The sequence below is a fragment of the Nuphar pumila genome, chromosome 1, assembly GCF_984573655.1.
Source record: "Nuphar pumila chromosome 1, dmNupPumi1.hap1.1, whole genome shotgun sequence".
NCBI lineage: Eukaryota > Viridiplantae > Streptophyta > Magnoliopsida > Nymphaeales > Nymphaeaceae > Nuphar > Nuphar pumila.
The window spans coordinates 97,844,243-97,869,500 of NC_143249.1; positions in this window are offsets into that span (position 1 = coordinate 97,844,243).

The window sequence follows — 25,258 nt, forward strand, 5'->3', positions numbered from 1 at the left end:
CTTTTCTAGAAGGAAGGAGGGGTTGACACGTGTCACCTGTAGGAAACACACTTCAAGTGGCACCACCTCAGAGGAGACAAACTCCACTTTTCTAGACAGGACAACCTATGACACTTGGCATCTCCTGGTGTTCTTTGAAATGACACATGTGGCGTCAATTCTAGGTGAACCCTATGCTGACACATGGCAGGTAAATGGGATGACATGTGGCGGCTTCTGAAGGTAGCCCCACACTGACACTTGGCATGGAAATGGGAGGAGAGAGAAAAGACAAGTGGCACCAATCCAAGGGACAAGGCTCCTATATTTTTGGGTTTTTCGAAATTCAAATTTTCAAAAGGAAAGCTTGTGTGACACCACCTCAATGTGGGTCCCACATTGCTTCTTTATTGAAATAAGGAAAAAACAACAACCTCTTTTTGGAATTTTCATAAAATTTGGCCTAATTGGTAAAACAGAATTTTTTGGAGAGAGTTGGCCCCTGTAGGGCGATTTTGTAAAAAGGAGATATTTGAAATAGCTGACAAAAGGCAAAACCTGAGTAGAAATTTATTGAAAATTATCCAGATTGTATTCCTGAGGAAATATTTTGAAATTCAGAGCCCTGGGGGTAAAATGGGAAGAATTGATAATTTTGAAGACCCAGGGTTTTGAAATCGATTTTAAAAATAGTTGAAATTCTAATCTGGATTGAAAATTTTGAAATCAAGAGTTCTGGACCTCGAAATGACATGCTATGCAGTGCAGTGATTTGAAATGCTCATGCAATGATATGCAATGTCATGTCTTATGCAATAGAATCTTGAACCAAGACTTGGAGATGCCTGTCTCCTGTCAGGAATAAAATTTTGAACATCTGAGATAAAAATAGAGAGATTTTGAGAGTTCCAGATGAAATTTGGACTTTTGCAAGGTCCGGGCTCAGAAAATGGCCATTTTGCCCTCCGACGATTTCAAAGGCTGGATGATGGTGTTTGGTGAAGATGTCAGGGAGGTGAGTGAAAATTTGGGGTGTTTACAGATGCCCCTCTTTGCTACTAAGCCGGCTCATGGCCGAGCTTAGTGGCAAAGAAAAACACGCCAAATTTGGGCTATATAAAAAAAATGCCCCAGTTAGAAGTATCTGACTGGGTGTGAAGGAATTAGCCCGAGGAAGATGGTAGATATGAAGCGAAGAATGAAGAGGAAAGATTTGCTCTATGAGAGCGAAGTTCAGGTTTTTGCCCTTAACCTGGATGGGACAGAAATACCTCGCATGGAACGAAGCTCAGGTTTGACCCTTAACCTGATTGGGGGAATGAAATATCTCATTGAAATGAGACTCAGGTTTGTACCCTTAACCTGATCGGGTGGAAGATGAAATACCTCTTTGAATGGGGCTCATGTTTATACCCTTATCTTGATCGGGCGGAAAATGGAATACCTCTTTGATCGAGGCTCAGGTTTGTACCCTTATCCTGATCGGGTGGAAAATAAAATACCTCTTTGATTGAGGCTCAGGTTTGTACCCTTATCCTGATCGGGCGGAAAATGAAATACCTCTTTGAGTGAGGCTCAGGTTTGTACCCTTATCCTGATCGGGTGGAAAATGAAATACCTCTTTGATTGAGGCTCAGGTTTGTACCCTTATCCTGATCGGGCGGAAAATGGAATACCTCTTTGATCGAGGCTAAGGTTTGTACCCTTATCCTGATTGGGTGGAAAATGGAATACCTCTTTGAATGAGGCTCAGGTTTGTACCCTTATCCTGATCGGGCGGAAAATGGAATACCTCTTTGATTGAGGCTCAGGTTTGTACCCTTATCCTGATCGGGCGGAAAATGAAATACCTCTTTGATTGAGGCTCAGGTTTGTACCCTTATCCTGATCGGGCGGAAAATGGAATACCTCTTTGATTGAGGCTCAGGTTTATACCCTTATCCTGATCGGGTGGAAAATGAAATACCTCTTTGAATGAGGCTCAGGTTTATACCCTTATCCTGATCGGGCGGAAAATGGAATACCTCGTCGATGGAAGCTCAGGTTTGTACCCTTATCCTGATCGGGCGGAAAATAGAATACCTCTTTGATTGAGGCTCAGGTTTGTACCCTTATCCTGATTGGGCGGAAAATGAAATACCTCTTTGATTGAGGCTCAGGTTTGTACCCTTATCCTGATCGGGCGGAAAATGAAATACCTCTTTGAATGAGGCTCAGGTTTGTACCCTTATCCTGATCGGGCGGAAAATGAAATACCTCTTTGAATGAGGCTCAGGTTTGTACCCTTATCCTGATCGGGCAGAAAATGAAATACCTCTTCGATGGAGGCTCAGGTTTGTACCCTTATCCTGATCGGGCGGAAAATGAAATGGAATCCTCGAAGGAAGAGACCATGATGGAACCTTTGGATTTTGCACAATAAATCCAATAGGGTTTTTGCAAAAGGAAGGAAAATGGGGTCCCTAAAGCTTGAAAAGGGATTGGTTTTGGGCGTCTCATTGCTGAGACTAAAATTAGCTTTTGAAATTGCCTTTTGCGGGAAATGATTGGTGGTTCGACCTCGAACCGAAATGGGACTGTCTATGGTGGGACAGTGGGGACACAGGGAAGTGTGCAAATTTGAGAGTTCATGCTCTCAAAGAAGGGAAGGAATCAAGTCCTTAGAAGGGATTTAAAATTGGTGTCAGGATGCATCGAAGACGGATATCGAGCTCTCACTTCATGTCAGGATAGCTAGAAAATATTGTCAAAATGTTGGAAATTTTGCTGTTGATTCAAAATATTTGAAAATGTTGCACATTGTTGCAAAGACATTCCTTCTTTTCTACCTAAAGCATTACCTCCAAACAGGGTTCACTTTGTAGAATCGAGACTTGAAATCCAAATTGCTTGCAATTGACTTTCTTCAAGGAAGTTATCAATTTCCTTGATATGAGCAGGAAAGAGAATTTGATACTATGAAAGCAATTGATGAAAGAATATTGATAATAGAATTTCACAAAGTTAAAGAGGATTCTTGATAGATCTGGCAGTTTGATATCCTGAGAGCTTCTCTCTTGATAATCTTTCTGCACTCTTTTGACTCTCTGGGTTTTTGCTACATTCTCCTTCATTTTGGAGATGTTCTGACTTTTTCTCTCTTTCTTTTTCCTCTCTTTCTCTCTTTTGGGAAGGATACGTCACAAACTCCTTCAACTTGGAGATGTTTCGATCCTTCTTGGATGATGGGTTTGGAGATCTTTGGGCGATAGCTGAAATTAAATATCTTTTAGGGATTGTCGAGAGGTTCATCGCATCTGCCTTCATCTCGACAGTGCTTTGGACTTTCCCTAGAAGGATCCGTCACAAACTCCGTCATCTTGGAGATGTTTCGAATCTTCTTTGGCCCCGGGGGTCTACTCGCCTAATTCGCATTCATCTTGACGACAGGTGAGAGATCCCTTTTGCGGATATTTAATTGCAGCTTAGGTGATTCTGAGGAGACAGGGTTTGGGTGAATTCTCTCTTTTCTAGCACTCAGGATATTTCCACTGTCTCGTCCTTACAAGAATAGCCTTTAACGATGCGCCATTGGCTGCGATCAATATCGATCATCTACGGCTTTTCAATAACCTTGAATCTTCTTTTCTGGCCATATCGAGGATTTATCCTTCATCCTTTTGGTTGGCCAATAGAAAGAATTTGAATTTTGAATCCCTTTTTGCAAAAGCTTCACTCTTTTGGGAGTAATGCTAAAGGTAAATTGAGATAAAGGTTAGTGCAATAAAAGATTCTGAAATCAACAATTGATTGACAAATTTGACAAAATTTTCTTGAAATCCTTGGTGAAAGTGAGTATTTGAAATCCGGCTCAACGCATCCGTGACGAAAATTCTCCTCTCTTTTTCCCCAAAAAGAGAGACTCAGGCTTAGCCCTTACCTGAATGGGAAATGGGAAATACTCCTCTCTTCCCTAAAGAGGAGGTGTTTGCAAAACGAACTTTCGAAGAGAAATTGAGCTTTCGTCAAAGCTCCCTAATATTAGGCTTCTCTTATGGAAAGGGGGCCGATAATAGTGAGGTCTGAAAATTGGGTCATGAAAGGAACAAGTTCATCACACTCTCCCTGCAAAGAGGGTCTTTCATGACGAAAATGGCCTAGTATGAAATTGGGGGGTCACAAGAAAAGCGAGTCTCCGTCGAGCCTCTCCCTTTGAAAGGGTTTCTTGTGTGAGATTGGAAATTGTTTTGCAAACGGTTCACGAAGACGCGAGTCCCTTCAAACTCTCCCTGAAAAGGGGCTAAGTGAACGAATTGGATAGCATGCGAAAAGAACGAGCTCCCTCGAACTCTCCCTAAAAGGGTCTTTCGCAAGAGAAAATGATTGAAATTGGATATTGAGATTGATTGACCCAAAGGTCGAAATGGAAAATTAGAAAATTGGTTGCTGGAAATTGAATGACCCGAAGGTCGAAATTGGATGACCTGATGGTCGGAATTGAGAATTGATTTGACCATAAAGGTCGAAATTGAAAATTGGTTGACCAAAAGGTCAAAATTGTGTGACCTGAAGGTCGAAATTGAGAATTGAGTGACCTAAAGGTCGAAATTGGGTGACTCGAAGGTCGAAATTTGGAAATGAAGGTCAAAGATTGGAAATTGATTGACCCGAAGGTCGAAATTTGGAAATTGATTGACCCGAAGGTCGAAAATTGGAAATTGAAGGTCGAGAATTGGAAATTGATAGACCCGAAGGTCGAGAATTGGAAATTGATTGACTCGAAGGTCGAAATTTGGAAATTGATTGACCCGAAGGTCGAAAATTGGAAATTGATTGACCCGAAAATCGAAAATTGGAAATTGATCAAAAATTGGAAATTGAAATTGAGAATTGGAACTTGATTGACCCGAAGGTCGAGAATTGAAAATTGATCGAAAATTGGAAATTGAAATTGAGAATTGGAAAATGGGTGACCCGAAGATCGAAATTGGAGAATTGCCTGATTTGAAGATTTAAATTGGAATTTGGAGAGCAAAATATCAAATTTGAGCAATTGACAGACCCTGATGATTGAAATGACTTGGATCAATAAAAGAGAATGATGAGTTCGAGTCAGAGCTCGAATAAAATATAGAGATCACGAGTCGGAACCCGAATCAACAGAGGAAAATGGAAGAGCTTGCATCTGAGCTCAAATGAATAGAGAGATCACGAGTCGGAACCCGAATCAACAAAAGAGAATGAAGAGCTCGAGTCAGAGTTCGAATGACTAAAGAGATCTCGAGTCGGAACCCGGATCAACAAAAGAAAATGGAAGGCTTGAATCAGAGCTCAAATAAGATAATGAGATCACGAGTCGGAACCCGGATCAACAAAGGAAAATGAAGGACTCGATTTAAAGCTTGGATAAGATAAAGAGATCTCGAGTCGGAACCCGGATCAACAAAAGAAAATGAAGAACTCGATTCAGGGTTCGAGTAAGGTAATGAGATCACGAGTCGGAACCCGGATTAACAAAAGAAAATGACAAGCTCGAAGAGATCTCGAGTCGGAACCCGAATCAACAAAGGAAAATGATTTGTTCGAGTCAAGGCTTGAATAAAGTAGAGAGATCACGAGTCGGAACCCGGATCAACAAAGGAAAATGATTTGTTCGAGTCAAAGCTCGAGTAAAGTAGAGAGATCACGAGTCGGAACTCGGATCAACAAAGGAAAATGAAGAATTCGAGTCAAGGCTCGAGTAAAGTAGAGAGATCACGAGTCGGAACCCGGATCAACAAAGGAAAATGAAGAATTCGAGTCAAGGCTCGAGTAAAGTAGAGAGATCACGAGTCGGAACCCGGATCAACAAAGGAAAATGATTTGAATAAAAACCCGAGTCGGAACTCGGTTTTCCAAAAAGTTGGATCTTAGAAAAATGTACCAGCTTGAATACTGGATTTTGAAATAATACCAGTTCGAGCGCTGGGTTTTGGTTCAGTATTGGCGATGATCTTTGAATCATTAGGAATTGTGATGGGACTGTTTGTTGAAATCCCAATACTGACCGGATTGTTATTAATGCAATTGAATGCAAATGAATATGGGTTGATGCATATGAATGCACATGTGCATGAAATGAGGAATTTGTTTATCCTGCCTGCATATAGAACAAAATTTTAAAATGCCCCAGTGTAACTGGGAAAGAAAGTTGGATCATTATTTGAAGGAAACAGGAAGGATTACAAGGGGAGAATAAATGTTTCAAGTATAAAACTTTTTCAAGTGTCGAGCATTGATAGGATCTGGCAATTCTACTCCATCGGCATTGATGAGCCGATATGAGTTGCGGGGTAATGCTTCTTTGACAACATAGGGACCTTCCCAATTTGGCGACCATTTGCCGCCAGGACGATGCTTGAGATAAGCTGTGGATCGAAGTACTAAATCATTGACTTTGAATCTTCTTTCGATGATAGATTTCGCATATTGCCTGGCTACTCTCTGGCGATAGGATTGAGCATGCTCTGCTGCTTTTAGCCTTCTCTCGTCGAGTAAGTCTAGTTGCACTAGTCGCTGCTACTGGTATTGATCAAGAGGTAATTGCAGAAGTGAAGCAAATTTCAAAGCGGGCTTCTGAACATGTAGCGGCAATACTACTTCTGTTCCATAGACCAGTTCTGATGGGGTAGCATTCGTTGGTGTACGAATGGTGGTCCGATAGGCCCACAGTGCATCGTGGATCTTCTCATGCCAGTCACGGCCTGTTTCCACAGTTCGCTCCAAGATACGAATTAAAATCTTGTTGGTGGCCTCTGCCTGACCATTCCCTTGAGGATAATATGGAGCGGAAAAATGGTGATAGATCTTGAATTTTGAGCAGAATGTCTTCATCTTTTCATTCTTGAAATGACTGCCGTTGTCTGACACAATATCATGCGGGATGCCGAAACGGCAAAGGATGTTCTTGTGAATAAAAGAGACCACGTGTCGGCCTTCTACTGTGCGGAGACTGATGGCTTCTACCCACTTGGTGAAATATTCTGTTGCGGCAAGGAAGTATTTGTGGCCATTTGAAGCTGAAGGAGTGATGGGACCTACGACATCGAAGGCCCACATAGAAAATGGCCATGGAGAGACAACAGACTGTAAATAAGTTGCCGGAGCATGAATAGAAGGTGCGTGTATCTGGCATTGCACACACTTCTTCACATAATGATAACAGTCTTGTTGCATAGTCTTCCAGTAGTAACCTGCTCTGATGATTTGCTTGACAAGGGTTTGGTAGCCAACGTGACCACCACAAATACCTTCGTGTGCTTCTCGCACGACTTCTTTGGCTTCGTTTTCATCTAAGCATCTGGAATACTCTGAACTGAATCCACGACGATAGAGGACATTGGCCAAAATGAAATATCGAGTAGACATACGCTGGATTGCTCGTTGCTCTTTCTTTGAGAGTTCTGGAGGAAATTCGCCAGTTTCTATGAAAGTTTTGATGTTGTAATACCAAGGCTTCTTCCTTTGCTCAGCCTGGTTTACTTGTTCCGCTGGAATGAAAGCAGGTTGGTCAAGTCTGCCAATTTCAAAAGAGCGATAAGATTCTCCATTCTTGAATGCCATAATGGAGCCTAAACTGGCTAGGCTATCGGCCACTTGATTAAAATCTCTCTTGATGTGAAACAACTGAAATTCTTCAAACTTGCTGACGAGAGCTGAAACAATTTTCTGATAGGGAAATAACTTCTGATCTTTGACTTGCCATTCGGCTTGAACTTGATTGACAACAAGTAATGAGTCGCCGTAGGCATGCACTCTCTTGACATTGAAGTCTAGTAGAATCTTTAGACCTTGAATCAGGGCTTCGTATTCAGCCATATTGTGAGTGCATTGAAAATCTAACTTGAGAGAAAATGGAATCATCTCCTTCTCAGGAGTGATTAATAAGATTCCGATGCCTATTCCAGCCATATTCTTAGAACCATCGAAAAACAAATTCCAGACTGGAAATTGCTGGATATTGCAAATTTGCTCATCAGGGAAGTCATCTTCGGCTCTCTCCTCTTCAGCCAAAGGAAAATCCGCCAATTGATCTGCAATTGCTTGGCCTTTGATTGATTGCTGCGAGACATATTCTAAGTCATACTACATCAGTAAGACTTGCCATTTTGCGACTCGTCCGCTGAGGAAAGGTTGCTCTAAGATATACTTGAGAGGATTGAGTTTAGACAAGATTTTGACTTCTGATGCTAGCAGGTAGTGTCTTAGCTTCTGACACATCCATACCAGAGCTAGGCAGGTCTTCTCTATTTGAGAGTATCTCTTTTCATAATCTATGAAAGTCTTGCTCACATAATAGATAGCGTGCTCTATCAGGCTGCCTTCTTTGTATTGCGCCAAGAATCCACCGCATGCAACTTGATTAACTGAGATGTATAATAAAAGAGGTTTTCCCAATTCTGGCGGCTTCAGAATGGGAGAATTAAGAAGATACTTCTTGATCCGATCGAACGATTGCTGACACTCTGGTCCCCATTCGAACTTCACTCCTTTTCTGAGCAAGTGGTTGAAAGGCTCGCATCTCATTGCCAAATTGGAAATGAATCGCCGGATTGACTGCATATGTCCTTGAAGGCTACGCAGTTCTTTGAGATTCTTCGGGGGAGGCATATCAATGATAGCCTTTGCTTTGGCTGGGTCAACTTCAATTCCCCTTTTGCTGACCAGAAAACCCAACAATTTGCCTGATTCGACTCCGAAGACACACTTTTGAGGGTTAAGCCTTAACTTGTAAAGAATAAGTCTTTTAAAGACTTGATCAAGGGCTTCGAGGTGATCTTCTCCCTCTTTAGATTTCACGAGAATATCATCAACATACGCATCCATGATTTTGCGCATCTGATCATGAAAGATGACAGCCATTGCCCGTTGATATGTTGCTCCAGCATTCTTGAGCCCAAAAGGCATAACCGTATAGCAAAAAGTGCCCCAAGGCGTGGTGAAAGAAGTTTTGGATTGGTCGCGGGCGGCCAACTTGATCTGATTGTAGCCGGAATATCCGTCCATGAAAGAGAACATGGCATGTCCTGCCGTGCTATCGACTAGAAGATCGATGCTTGGAAGTGGATAGTCATCCTTCGGAGTTGCCTTATTGAGGTCTCTGAAGTCTATGCAGATCCTTACTTTGCCACTTTTCTTTGCGACTACGACGATATTGGCTAACCAATCTGGGTAGTCAATAGCTCGAATAAATCCTGCTTTGAGCAGATCTTCAAGTCCTTCCTTGACTTGCTGTTCTATTCTAGGATCCATTTTTCTCAGCTTCTGCTTGACTGGCTTAGCATCCGGCTTTAAGACAAGACGGTGTTCGACTAATTTGGGGTCTAAGCCCGGCATGTCTTCATACGTCCATGCGAACACTTCTTCATGCCGCTTGAGAAAATCTATAAGCCTTTTCTTTTCTTATGGACTCAGACTGGTTCCGATCTGGAGAATTTTTGGATCTTCCTCTGAACCTAATATTGACACCTTCAGTTGGATCTTGTACTAGAGGAGATGGTTCGTCCTGCTTCTGAACTGCGGCGAACTCCGGTAATTCCTGAAGAGACTGATCATATTCTGCACAATCATCAGACTGCTTTGCACTCTTGTCATTTCCGGTGCTTGCTTTGATTCTGTGAATTGTTGTTGACTTCTGAAAGGCCTTGGGATTGAGAACGAGCTTCTTGATTGTCCGAGAGGTCATTCTGAAATTTTGGAGAAGAAATTTTGGTTCAGACAAATTGGCCTATAGTAAGACAAGCAATCATTTGAAGAGAACCATACATAAAATGGCATTGAATTATAAAATGATGAGACAGACAAAAAGGGAGTAGATGGCATCCGGATAGACAAAGAAACTTGGAATTTTATTGATTGAATTGATCAATGACATTGGTAAAATGAGACATTTATTTGGAAAAGAATAGAAAGGAAATAACAAATGGTCTTCATTGTGCCCCTTTGACAAAAACAGTCTTTCTTGATGAGCTTCCTCCGAAGAACCCCAGTCCTGCCCTGTGGGGACGATGTTTCTGGATCATTGGCTCGATGCGGCCATCTTCGTTCTTGCCGAGTCCCTTGAAGGGTTGATAGCCATGCTTCAGGAGTAAATCAAATCCCTTTCTTGACTTCATGAATTGAGGGAACAAGGGATGATCCTTAATGGTGTTATAGTCGATTCGACCTCCAACCTTGAAGAATTGAGGACCTTTCCATCGTGTCGTGGCTACTATGTGCAGAGATGGCTCTGATGGTGCCTGAAGTATTTCTCGATTCTCCCCGAGATTGATCTCTTCACTTTCCCTGATGCTGGGAATATCTGCATTGAATGATGGTCGGGGAATCATGGGCTGCGGGAGCCTTTCTTCTGGGTCTTCTCCCAGTATTGTGGTAATCATTCTACCTTTTGACCACTTTACACATTGATGGAGGGTAGAAGGCACTGCATTAGCATTGTGAATCCATGTCCTTCCGAGTAGCAAGTTGTAGGTTGGTGGTACGTTAACCACGTGGAAAAGCACTGAATGCACTGAATAATTAATGAACACCTCCAGGAATATCTTGCCCTTGGCCGTTTGACCATGATTGTCAAACCCATAGATAGTGATGGGATCTGGAATGTATTCCTCGTCCTTGATCCCTAATGCCTTTGCGGTCATTTCGGGACATATGTTGAGGCTACTGCCTCCATCGACCAGCACATGGGGAACCGTCATTCCTCTGACTCGAACGACAATGTAAAGAGCATTATTGTGAAAGGAATGAGGCTTTGGAAGGTCCTCATCTGAAAAGGTGATTGGCGCATTGGTCATGGCGGAGTTCACAATCTGTGCCATGTCTTCAGGAGTAGTGCTGGGCTTAACTTTGATTTTCCTGAGCAGATCATCCAGTACTTGCTGGTGCTTGCTAGAATTCTTGGCCAAGTCAAGGATGGAGACATTGAATAAGCGGTCAGAGGCTTCTGACTTGAATTCTCCATCCTGGGTCTAACGATTTGCTTGAAGAAGTCAGGAGTTCTTTTTGATTTGGGAACTGACTTCACAGGTGCTTCCGCAACTTTCATTTTACCGAATGCTGAAATTAAGTCCATCTTCTTGCAATCTGGAGCTGCTTGTCGTAGCACCGTCACCTGATGTTGAACTTGGAGATCTTGCGCAGAACATGGCTTGATATGTTCATGCGGTAGAAAGGGTTGTGCAGACACTACTGCTGTGGTGTGCGAAGGGAAGGGGTGGTTGAGAATGTCCATCTTCTCTTCTTCTTCTCCTTCTACCAATAAATTCTTTTCAATGAGATCTTGCACGATGTTTTTGAGAACAAAGCAGTTCTCGGTGTTGTGTCCCACTGTCCTGTGGAACTTGCAGAACTGATCTTTCCATTTCCCCATGGGCACAGGGGGATCGGCCAATCTGGGCAATTTGACCATCTCTTTCGATAGCATGTACTCAAGCACATCTTCGAGTGATTGGTCAAGGGGAGTAAACTTTCTGTCGTAACTCCATCCTTCATGTTTGGTCTTCTCACGCAGTTTCGGCCCTTGATCCTGCTGAGGAGGCTTGTTGTACTGAGGAGCAGGCTTTGCTTTCTGATCCTTGTTGTTTGAACTGCCGGAGCTGTAGCAGTAATCTTTCTTCTGCCCTTTGTGTTGATTTCGGCCTTTGTTGTTGTTGCTGGCAGAATAAGTAAAGTGAGCTTTCTTCTTCTGCTCACCTTGGGAGTTGTTCTTGGAAAAGGTGAAGCCTTCATAGACTCCATTTTCCACACTTAGCTCGAGCCATTCGGCTCGTTCAGTCAGCTCAATGAAGGTCCTAGACGGCGCTGTGGAGATTAATCCTCTTAACGGCTGCGAGAAATTGTTGAGGATTAAGGACAATGCATGCCTTTCCGAGATAGGATCTCTCATCTTATTACAGGCTGATCTCCACCTGTGAATGAAGTCCCGTGCTTTTTCATTCTCGTTCTGTCTCAAATTGCAGAGATGACTTAATGTAGGCAGCGCTTCTGTGTTGAACAAGAAGCGTTCAATGAATAGATTTACAACTTTGTCAAACTCCTTGAGCTCGATGGGGTTGATATGCTCAGCATACCACTTGGCTGCAACTCCTTCCAAGCTGCGGGGGAAGCATAGAAACAATGCTCGGTTATCCCTTCTAAACCGAGAGCATTCAGCAAAGAAGGTGGCGAGATGAGCTTTTGGGTCGCCAGAACCATCGAATTTGATGAATTTTCGGGGGAGATTCTCCAGATCATCATCCCCTTCTAAGCCGTCATAGAAGTCCTCACTGGTGAAGACTTTCTTGCCCTTGTCGCGGGCTTGCAGATCTTTGACAACTCGGGCCATTTCTTTAAACTGCGCTTGCAAAGGCTCTTCTTTATCTCTGCTTTTTGACCTGCGGCTCTTACTTTGGCCACGCTTCTGAAATACCGGAGGCACCTCATATTCTTCATCTGTGTTTTCAGTTGAATCTGATTCATCTGAAATCTCTTCTGGCTGGATCTGCTTCTTGGGAGCCTTCTTACTCCTGCGACCATGGAACCTTTCTCTGAATGGGTTCCTTTCTGAGCTGGTCCCGGGCTGCTCACTCATCATTTTGTTCATCATTTTTCTGAACATGGCATACATCTGAGGGTCTATGCCGTCATCTTCTTGCTGCTGCTCTTGACTCTTCTCGGATCGAGGGGAACCCATTTCTTCTTCCGAGACTGACGAGTATTGGGATGCTGTGGTTCTTTTGCCTGATCTTGTCTCAACCATCAAATGGTATGGATGCTCTTTGCAGGGCAAAGACCTGATTAGATTATGAAGGAATTGAGTTTTTGGAAGAAATATTTGCTGAAAATATGGTAGACAATTTGGAAAAGATGTCTCATTACTAGGGACTGAGTCATCGTGGGAATCACGACAATTGTGTTGTCATTCCTTCTGCAAAAGAAATAAACAACGAAAATATGCCTTGTTACCTAGGCGAGGTCGTCAAACCACAATAGAAAGAAAGAGAATTTTATTGAAATGAGAAGAATAAGATTTTATTGATCTTGACAAAGAGGTGGGGGACAAACAATTTGCCACCATTCACGATAGTCGGCAGACACTCTAGGACCTGGAAAGATTTTGAGAGAGACAAAGGAATCCCAGCTGTAGCGGGCAAAATGATATGCCCCGGACCATTGTGCGGAGGTGAGATCGAACTCTGCCATAGCTCCTGATAACAAGCGGGCTTCGACGTACTGCTGCCTTTGAGAAAATTGCCGAACACATCTCTCTGGTTGGTAGTAAGTGCAGAAGAATGGTCCCAGCAACTTGAACCGCTTTCTATAAGCGTATGTATATCTGGGAGGAGATATTTGCCGATCAAAATAGTCCCAAACAACGTCATCCTCTTGAATGTTGTTGATCATAGACCGGTACTGCGCCACTGGAAGGAGTTCTTGACCATTGTATCTGAAAGAGCTTGCTCGGGCTGGAACGTGCTGGAAAAACCAGGACTGAAGTGCGTAGATGCATCCTTCAACTAAAATGGACTCTCCAAGTGAGAATCGAGTCAGACCTCGATAAAGGAAGGCGAGCGCTGCCATGGCTATGGAGAGGCGATTGGTTTGCCGACTTCCCCATCTTCTCATAAGTTGGATTATTCTGATGTCCATGTAATTCTGTCCATCTGGGAAAAGGGACAGTCCTATAGTGCATAGAACCATTGCATTCTGAATCTTTTCTTTGGCTGTTCTTGAAAGCGAGCTGACTTCGACGAAGGTCCCGTACTGACGGTACAACTCAAGTAGGTCAACATATTCATCTCCTTCTAACTGGATCAGGGGCCAAGATCGGCGGCCTGTCATACGAGCTAAGGAGTCTCGGGGGTCCAAACCCTTGACATTGATAAGGAATTGATGCTCTAAGGGGTCTCCTGGTTGACCGGCTGGTTCTGGCAACCCCATGATTTCTGAAAATTCATCCATTAAAACAGTCATCTCTCCCCACGGGAACCAGAAGGTACACGTTCGAGGATTCCATCGCTCCGCCATTGCATGGATCAGATTGCCATTGATGGTCTGCTTTCCGACTGCTGATGCCAGCTCTAATCCGCACTCGCTCAAATGGTCCGGGAACATTCGAGAAAAGCTCTTTAGCCAGGAATAATACCACCGGGGAATGAAAGTTCCGGTGCTAAGAGCTCGATGTTCAGGACGACCTTGTCGCACCTCGAAGGAGATGTGACCTTCAGGAAAGATAGGATCGACTTGACTGGATGCCATCGAACTGAAAACAGAGAAAGACTCAGAATGAGACTTAGGAAAATGTGAGAAATTTTGAAAAATTTTGCAGGCAGGATAAAAATGCAGCTAGAAATTCGAGATCCAGTAGAAAGGTAGAATAAAAAAAATCGCCTGGAGTTTTGAAAGAAATGGGATATTTGAAAAAATCATCCAGGGTTTGAGAAAACATCTTGTGGAAAATAAAGATGTTTTGAAAAAGGCCTAAGAAGTTGGAAAACATTGGGAAATATAAGAAATTAAGGAAATCATACACATACAATCACATCCTACACAAACATTTATGCACATTCAGCACTCCCTAAAAGGCTGACTCTAGATGCATCAATTTGAAAACAGCTGCAGGACCCTAATCCTAACTCTAGGTTCAGATCATCTTTATCCAATCCAGTTATGCCGATATACCCGAATCGAAATCCGAGGTACGTGGCATAGAATTTCAACTCCGGTTCTAAGGTAAGGTTTTCCAACATCCTTGAGCGCCTACCGATATACTTCGGACTGTGGCCCGCGGTACGTGGTAGGGGGTGTTAACCCAAATAGTTGGTCCAGTTGTGAGGCTCTGTCCCGAACTATGGTTCTGGAAGAGAGCCCAGCAACGTGAAGACCAGGTAATGATAGGTAATGGAGATTTGAAAAAATGATCACATGCAAGAAATAGAGGGCTCTAAGTCCTAGAGAGATAGATTTTGAAAATTTTGAAGAAGCATACATTGTTTGCATTCAGATCCTAAATTGAGGAGAGTTGTATTTAGACCTAAGTCTATGTGAGCATGAAAATTTCTCCTCAATATGGTCCTAACAAACCATGCCTAAACTATATGTAATCAATGTCAGCTAGGTCAGAATCTAGGCTCCTAGGCTCACATGATATTGAAAGTAAAAGAGCTGACATTTTATGAACATAATTTTGATAATTGAACTAAGTCAAGCATAATTTAGGTCAGACAAGGACAGGTCCCATCTCGGTCGCCAAACCTGTTGTCGTCGCGAAATTTTTCCCCCGTCTTCCCTTCCTTGCGGAAGAGAAAAAGAGGAAACGCTTTCGCGATTCAAACTTTGACCGGATTTTGGAAAATGTTTTTGAAATACTCGGCTCCGTTTTTGAAAATTGCGGGAAAATCCATGGGATGGGGCTCGACCTGTCGGTACGAGGTTCGACCGTTCCTGCCGCCTTTAACAGGGGTAATCGAACCAAGGACCAAAACTATGCTTGACTTAGCGAAATTATCAAAGTTATGTTCTATCCTAAATGCACAGAGAATTCAGGCATGTGCTATGAGATTTTGGAAAATGCAGCTTGGGAAAACATGATGTATGCTTGGAAAATATTTGGAGTTGAAAAGATTTTCCCAGGAAAAAGCTGAAAGTCAATTTCTCAGGAAACTCAGATAAAAAAATTTGAAATCTCAGGAAAGTTCATAAAGACTTGGGAAAATTATGAATGGTTGAAAATCCTGTGAAAATGGAAGTGATTCTTGAGAAAAGATGAACCTTTTGAAAAGGGAAACACTTCTTAGGAAAACTTGGACTTTGAGAGTTTTCTTAGGAAAATGATGGAAAATTTATAGGAAAATTCATTGGAGAAGGAAATTCAAAACTTGGGGAATCGAAATCCTGGGAATTTTACCTTTTGAAATACTTGGAAATCGATTTTGGATCTTGGAGAAAGATTGAGAAACTCTTTTGAATCTCTTAAGAAAATATCATTTTCCTGGGAAAATTGTGGAAAAACTTGTCTTGGAAAAACCAATTTTGAAAAATCCTTAGAATTTCTTGAGAAATCGATTTCTTGAGAATGAAGTTTTCTTGAGAAAATCTTGAGAAAATCAATGATTTCATGATGCAAATGATATGAGTGAATGAATGCACTTTGAAAAGATTTTCTAAGAGATTTGTTGGAAAAATGTGCATTAAGTCAAGATAAATCCTTCACATATCCTGACTGTGGCCATGAATATGCTCAGAATTTAGTTGATTTGATGCACATGATTTTGAAAACTTTGAAAATATGATGTGCATTTTAAGATAGCCTAAGAGTGTAGGCTCAATGTGACTAGTAGAAAGATGATGGATCTGGGTCTCGTCCATATTCCGACTAGGGCCGTAAATATGGATCCCACCGAGTCCATCAACTCCCTAAGAGTTGGTGCATGTGCCATTCGTGAACATCCATAGTGCTTTTGAAATAAAATGCATGAATCATATAATCAGGATATTGCATAAATTCAAACTATATGACATGCATCCTAGTCTAAGCAGGAAATTAACTCTCTTATTCCAAAATTATTACATCACTAAATAAAGGAAATAAAAGAAATTTGCAGACTTCAGCTCCTTCTTTTGATTGTTCCTGCCAAACTTGAAATTGGGTTAGCTCAAATATGTGGGTTTTTCCAAGATTTTCCAATAATATTATGAAATTATTGGATTTAATTGGATATAAACCGTATTCTCGTGCTTCCTTGATATTTGAAATGATGTAAATGCAGGAAATTCAGTAAAAAATAGTTTGAAATTCGGAATTGGGGTCAAAATGACCAAAATACCCCTAATTATAAAGTTATACCTTTAAAATCAGGGTTTTTTTGAAGGAAAACTTGGTAAACTTGAGATTTTGAAATTCAAATTGAATCAAATGATGATGAAATGCAGTATGACATGCTTATAAACACATTAGGACTGTAAAATCAGAATTTGACATTTTAAAATTTAGCCAAAATAACGAATTTCGCTTGTTTTTCACTTGGATCCGGGTCCTGCAGGACCCTGTTTTGGTATTGTGGATAATCCGAACCTCAAATGGATTCCAAATTGCACTAAATTCGGTATGAAGCATCTAAACACTCTGATAAACAGCCTAGAATGCTAAAAATCATGAAATGATATGATTTAAATGCCAAAATTCAAAGAAAGTCCTAAAATGATGGATTTTGCCTATGGATCCGAACCAAATGCAATGCCTAATATGATAATGCAAGATTTACACCATGGAAACTTCTGATATTTTGCAGACTGCTAAAATACCCGAAATGGAACATTTTTGGTTTTTACAGCTTCGGGATTTGAGACATGGTGAGTTTAACAACAGGGATTTAGTTCAGACAGAAGTAAAAATCACACTAATCTGATGTAAAATGCTAAAAAATTACAAAAACGGCATGGAAATTTATGAAATTAATCAGAGCTATGAACGACATCTACATGAACAACTTTCATGTTTATGAATTCGGCATTTGATCAACGGAAACACAGATAAAAATATAACTATTCCTGCCTAAACTAACAGAACAGACAAATGTAGCAAAACAGGGGGACGACAAGAAAAATCCAAAGCAGGAGTCAACACTGTTCTAAAATTTACAGGCTTTCAGATTCAAACATAGGACATCTCGGATACTACTTTCACTTTTTACAGTTTCGGATTTGGAGCAACACACAAAGAGAAACCATAGCCCTAAGTCGATCCAAGATCTCAGAGGCCCAAATTAGGCTCTGACACGTGTACCGACATCTCGTATTTTTGTTAGACATTAACAAAATTCATAAAAATCTGATAAAATCATATTAAAAACTAGACATTCTCCCGAGTTCAAAACATTTTTCGGATCGAAAATCGAATCTCCCATGAGGGATATCTCGATTTTACAAGTCGGCAAATGATTTTCAAAACGTATCTCGGGTAACAAAACCCGACTTGCCATTTTGAATGTTTACCACAGTAAACAAATTCAAATGGCTCCTAATTTTTAACAAAAATTTTAGGGACACCTAAGGGCGCATTCCTTGATTTTTTTAGGATTTTTAATAAAAAACAAATGCATAAAATGATGTGTGGACTGACTGACAAAAACAGAGACCTACTGAAAATAAGCAGAATTGAAATAAAGGCTAAATTAATCCTAATTAATTCATGAAATATGCTAAATGAATGAAATAAAATGCTAATTAAACCTAGCTAACTATATGAATGTTAAAAATCATCAAGGAAGCATAACAAAACATTTTTATATATGTCGTTTTATGAGAATAGCTCAATCCATCCCTCGGATGAGCTTTTTCTTCAAACGACCCCCGATTCGAATTATGGAATCCAATCAATGGGAAAAGAAGTGCACCTTGCTTCGTTACGCAGCGTAGGAGCTCTTGAAAGGGGCAGCTATCACGAGCTTCCTTCGTCCTTCGCTCCAAGCTTCGGATGGTCCACCAAAATCGAGCTCTGTTGGAATCGAATTGGCCACAGCACGAGCTTTACTCCACCTTCTTCAATGCGCCAAAGGGGGCACGATTTCCAAGGTTCAAAATCAGATGTTAGGAAGGCTAGGTCGGATTTCCCAAGTTCACCAGAGCTAAAAAATGATCTCCCCCTCTAGGCTGGGCGTGAACCCTTGTTTTTATAACTTTTCTGAAAAATTTTGAAATTCAAACAGGTTCAATCTGAGCCCTCCATGTGGCGCCATCTCAGGGGGTGCCATCTGAGGGGTTTGAAATTCGAATTTGTCTTCTGCAGGGAGCCCTCAGATGGCGCCACCTCAAAAGGTTATTTTGATTTTTTGAGAAAAATAAAAAATGGAAATTTTGTGGGTGAGACACCTCAGCAGGGGGAATTTGGAATTTTTCAAAAGTTTGCTTGATTCTCTCTGCAGGGAGCTCCCAGAAGGCGCCACCTCAGAGGGTGCTCTCTTGGAATTTGAAATTCAAACTCACCTTTTGTAGGGAGTCCTCAGGTGGCGCCACCTCATGGTGGGCTACCTTTATTAAAAATAAAATAAAAAATAAAAATGGAGCCAAGTGGAGTCCTGGAATGGTGCCACCTCAAAAGGTGTTTGACACATGTCAGAAGGACAGAGCAGTGGGCTCAGAAGGCGCCACCTCAGAGGAGTTTGAATTTTGCTTTTTCTGGTGAAAGGAGATCTGGACATGTGGCAGTCCAGGATGGTTCCAAGTGTCAGCCTGCTGGAGAGGCTTTCTCAAATGGTGCCACCTCAGAGGAGAATTCGAATTTCAAATGGAGGTTGGCCCTGGAGGAATGGAGGATGGACATGTGGCGCCACCTCAGGGTGGCTCCTACAATGCCATGTGGCAAGAGGGAGGAAAAAGAGGGCAGTGACATGTGTCTCCTACTTTTCTGAAAAAAAGTATGGAGAGGACATGTGTCCTCTACTTTTTCTGAAGGAGTGAGAAGGAGACATGTGTCACCTTCTTTTCCTGAAAGAAGTAGAAGATGACACGTGGCAGAGGGGTGAGAAGGAGGGCCAAGCCATGTGGCGCCATCTCAGACAGGATGAAAAAGGTAGGAGTTCTTGATTTTCGCCACCTATGGGGATTTTGAATATTTGAATTCTAGTTTTTCTGAGTTAAGCAGAAAATGACACATGGCACTTGCTTTTTCTGAGGAAATGAGAGCTTGCCATGTGTCCTCTGCAGGAGACACTCCAGATGGCGCCACCTCAAAGGAGACAAGCCTACCTTTTTTTGTAGGAATTTAGGAGTGACACATGTCTCCTACTTTTCTGAAAAAAATAGGGAGAGGACATGTGTCAGGCTACTTTTCTAGAAGGAAGGAGGGGTTGACACGTGTCACCTGTAGGAAACACACTTCAAGTGGCACCACCTCAGAGGAGACAAACTCCACTTTTCTAGACAGGACAACCTATGACACTTGGCATCTCCTGGTGTTCTTTGAAATGACACATGTGGCATCAATTCTAGGTGAACCCTATGCTGACACATGGCAGGTAAATGGGATGACATGTGGCGGCTTCTGAAGGTAGCCCCACACTGACACTTGGCATGGAAATGGGAGGAGAGAGAAAAGACAAGTGGCACCAATCCAAGGGACAAGGCTCCTATATTTTTGGGTTTTTCGAAATTCAAATTTTCAAAAGGAAAGCTTGTGTGACACCACCTCAATGTGGGTCCCACATTGCTTCTTTATTGAAATAAGGACAAAACAACAACCTCTTTTTGGAATTTTCATAAAATTTGGCCTAATTGGTAAAACAGAATTTTTTGGAGAGAGTTGGCCCCTGTAGGGCGATTTTGTAAAAGGGAGATATTTGAAATAGCTGACAAAAGGCAAAACCTGAGTAGAAATTTATTGAAAATTATCCAGATTGTATTCCTGAGGAAATATTTTGAAATTCAGAGCCCTGGGGGTAAAATGGGAAGAATTGATAATTTTGAAGACCCAGGGTTTTGAAATCGATTTTAAAAATAGTTGAAATTCTAATCTGGATTGAAAATTTTGAAATCAAGAGTTCTGGACCTCGAAATGACATGCTATGCAGTGCAGTGATTTGAAATGCTCATGCAATGATATGCAATGTCATGTCTTATGCAATAGAATCTTGAACCAAGACTTGGAGATGCCTGTCTTCTGTCAGGAATAAAATTTTGAACATCTGAGATAAAAATAGAGAGATTTTGAGAGTTCCAGATGAAATTTGGACTTTTGCAAGGTCCGGGCTCAGAAAATGGCCATTTTGCCCTCCGACGATTTCAAAGGCTGGATGATGGTGTTTGGTGAAGATGTCGGGGAGGTGAGTGAAAATTTGGGGTGTTTACATCGATCCGCCAGTCTTCGCTGGTAGAGCCGATCCTGAACTGACAGAGAGTTGGGTCGAAGAAACAGAACGTGCCTTCCTGGTACTGGGAGTACTAGAAGAAAAGAAGACCAACTTTGGCACGTACAGGCTGAAAGACAATGCACGGAAGTGGTTGGATACCACTAAGATTATCCAGTTCTCGGAAGTTGAAGTCATTCCTTGGACTGACTTCTGGAGAGCTTTCATGGATAATTACTTCCCGTTACACTCCAGAAACAAGAAGAAAATGGAGTTTCTGGAATTGGAGCAGGGTGGCATGAGTCTGATTGACTATACCACCAAATTTCAAAATCTTGAACGGTACTGCTCTCGGTTATTTGAGACCGACCAAGAAAGGGCCGACAAGTACATCAACGGACTGCGAGAAGGGCTAAGGTCACGGGTTATCACCAGCATGCCCCAAACTTTTCAAACGGCTGTGGCAGCAGCTTCGAAAATACAAGTGGATTGGGAGCGATCAAAAGTGATCATAGCGAAAAGGCCCGTAGTTGATGGTGGGAACAAGAAGAGAACGTTTCCAAGTGGCCAGGGTTCACGACAACCCTTTCAAAAGAAAAGGTTCCAAGGTGGGAATGTTACTCAACAGGTCGTAAGGCCAAGGCAGAACATGGCTCCAAACAATCTGCAGTCCAACCCAAACTGCCCAAAATGCAAGGTAAATCACGCAAGAGGACCATGTCCACGTGACACAGGTGGATGCTTCTACTGTGGCAAAGTGGGCCACATTGCAAGACAGTGCAGGAAGAAGCTTGCTGACGAGCAAAGGAGGAATGCCGGATCTGCCGGACCCTCTCAACAAATACCACAGCGAACACAAGTCCAACGACCCCCACCTAGAGTAGAACAAAGGCCTGCTGCAGGTCGTGTATACGCTGTAATGACTAAACAAGTCGAAACCGGTGACCTCATTGAAGGCACCGTACCTGTTAATGGACATGCAACTTACGTCTTGTTTGGTTGTGGTGCTACTCATACCTTTATCTCCGATGATTTTACCGAACAACTCCACGCTTCGGTACAACCGGTGGATAAAATGATCGAAGTATACAACCCGTTGGGTTCACGCACCAAATGTATACATTGCATCAAGAATTTGGATATAGAGATAGCTGGGCAACACTTGCCTACCGATGCCATCCTAATCGATATGGTACAATACGATGTCATTCTGGGAATGAATTGGTTAGCCCAGAACCATGCCAGGATCTTATGCCGAGAGGGCAGGGTGATTCTATCACGATCGGGAATGCCTAAGATAGAATACCGGATATCCAAGCCAGTTCCACAAAAGCGGCTTATATCAGCTCTTAAGGTTCAGAAATACCTTAGGAAGGGTTGTGTAGCATTCCTACTTAGCCTTTCAGCTGAAGGCTCAAATATCCAAACCCTTGAGAGTTTGGAAGTGGTTCGGGAATTTCCCGAAGTGTTTCCTGAGGAATTGCCAGGACTTCCACCACTTCGTGAGGTTGAATTTGGAATTCAATCCTTACCTGGAACTGCGCCGATATCCAAAGCTCCATATCGAATGGCGCCTGCTGAACTCAGCGAGTTGAAGTGTCAGTTGGAAGAACTGATGGAACAAGGGTTCATCCGACCAAGTATGTCACCATGGGGAGCCACGGTGTTGTTTGTAAAGAAGAAGGATGGATCCCTTCGGTTATGCATCGATTATCGAATGCTTAACCAGGCAACCGTTAAAAATAAGTATCCGTTGCGTCGGATTGAGGACTTATTCGATCAGCTCAGAACAACGATAGTGTTCTCCAAGATCGACCTCAGGTCTGGGTACCATCAGCTCAGAGTTAAGGAAGAGGATATACCTAAGACTGCTTTTAGAACGAGATATGGCCATTATGAGTTCGTAGTAATGTCCTTCGGACTCACTAATGCACCTGCTGTCTTTATGGATCTAATGAACCGGATATTTAGACCATATTTGGATAGCTTTGTCATCGTCTTCATCGATGACATTCTCGTATATTCAGAGAATGAGGAACAACACAAGGAGCACTTAAGAATCGTCTTGAAAACCCTTCAAGATAATCAGCTATATGCCAAGTTTTCAAAATGTGAATTCTGGCTAGACAAAGTGATGTTCCTTGGCCATGTGATCTCAAAAGATGGAATCGCAGTAGATCCTGCGAAGGTCGAAGCTGTGATGGACTGGAAGCAACCAGAAAATATCACTGAGGTCCGTAGCTTCCTTGGACTTGCCGGTTATTATCGGAAGTTCATACAAGACTTCTCATGAATCGCCGTACCCATGACAAAATTACTGAAAAAGGGAGTTAAATTTGAATGGACTGACCAGTGTAAGGAGTGCTTTGAGGTTCTCAAACAGAGGCTTACCACTGCCCCTGTCCTTACCTTACCTTCTGGTCAGGGAGGCTTCGTGGCTTATATCGATGCCTCGGGAACAAGTCTGGGTTGTGTGTTGATGCAGCATGGCAAAGTAATCACCGATGCGTCACGACAGTTGAGAGTCCATGAGAAAAACTATCCAACCCACGACTTGGAGCTTGCCGCGGTGGTGTTCGCACTTAAAATCTGGCGACACTACCTGTATGGAGAGAAATTTGAGGTCATGTCGGACCATAAAAGCCTAAAATACCTCTTTTCTCAAAAAGAACTCAATATGCGGCAACGACGATGGCTGGAATTCCTCAAAGACTATGAATTCACGCTTTCCTATCACCCTGGAAAGGCGAATGTCGTAGCAGATGCCCTTAGTCGCAAGACTGTTGGCACTCTGGCCAGCCTCACGGGACAATGGAAGCTGATGGAGGATTTCGTCAGTTGGAAGCCATTCCTGGCTAATCCAGGAAAGATTCAATTGTCATGCCTAACGATCCATATCGAGATCCTCGATCGCATCGTAGCCGAACAGTTCAAGGACCCCCAGTACTTGGATTTAAAAGCTTGTGCTGAAAAAGATGATACCTTCTTCCATTTAAAAGAAGATGGAGGAATATGGATGGAAGAAAGGATTTGGGTGCCAAATAACCCTGAGCTCAGAGAGGAAGTACTCCAGGAAGCTCATAGTAGCAAGTAAACTATCCACACTGGAGGTACCAAGATGTTCAGAGATTTGCAGAGAAAGTACTGGTGGAAGGGTATGAAACGTGATGTGGCTACGTTTGTCTTAAAGTGTTTGATCTGCTAGCAAGTTAAGATCAAACATCAACGACCTGGTGGAAAGATGCAACGGATCGAGATTCCAGAATGGAAATGGGAAGGCATTACGATGGATTTCATCGTTGGATTGCCTCGATCCAAGAGACAACATGACTCAATATGGGTGATCGTGGACAGACTCACCAAGTCTGCTCACTTCCTGCCAATCAACACTCGATACTCAACTGAACGATTGGCAGAAATCTACATTCGGGAAATCGTTAGACTCCATGGAGTGCCGATTTCGATCATATCTGATCGTGACCCGAAGTTCACCTCTCACTTTTGGGAGCAGCTTCAGAGAGCCTTGGGGACGAAACTCAAGTTCAGTACAGCTTTCCATCCCCAAACAGATGGGCAATCAGAGCGAATCATACAGACTCTTGAAGATATGCTAAGAGCCTGTATGCTGGAATGGAAGGGTGATTGGGATTCCCATCTAGCATTGGCTGAATTTGCTTATAATAATAGCCACCATGCTAGTATTGGGATGGCACCATATGAAGCCCTGTATGGACGACCCTGCCGATCACCAATCCATTGGGGCGAAGTGGGTGAGCGAACCTTGGACTCGCCCATTGTCTTGCAGCATTACACTGAGCAGGTCCACATGATCAGAAAGAAGCTACTGACTGCTCAGAGTCGACAGAAAAGCTACGCCGATCAGCGACGTAGGGAACTCACTTTTGCGGTTGTAGACAAGGTCTTCGTCAAAGTCTCTCCAACCAAAAGTGTTTTCCGTTTTGGAAAGAAGGGGAAACTTAGCCCCAGATTCGTTGGTCCCTTCGAGGTTTTGAGCCGGATAGGAGAGACCGCCTACAGAGTAGCATTGCCACCGCAGTATACACAGATACACAACGTATTTCACGTGTCAATGCTTAGAAAATACGTTCACGACCCTTCCCACGTCATCCAACATAAAGATATTGACATCCAGGAAGATATGACTGTGGAAGAATGACCTGTTGAGATCGTGGACCATTGGGAACAAGTGCTTCGGTCGAAGGTCATTCCACTTGTTAAAGTGAGATGGCAACATCACGGAGTCGATGATTGCACTTGGGAGCCCGAATCGGATATGCGGGATAAATATCTTGAACTCTTCACTTTGTACTCTTAACTGAATTTCGCAGATGAAATTTCTTTAAGGGGGTAATGATGTAAGACCCGCAATTTTTCAGAAAATATCTGAATAAATTCATGAGGCATTTACCGGTAAAAATAGC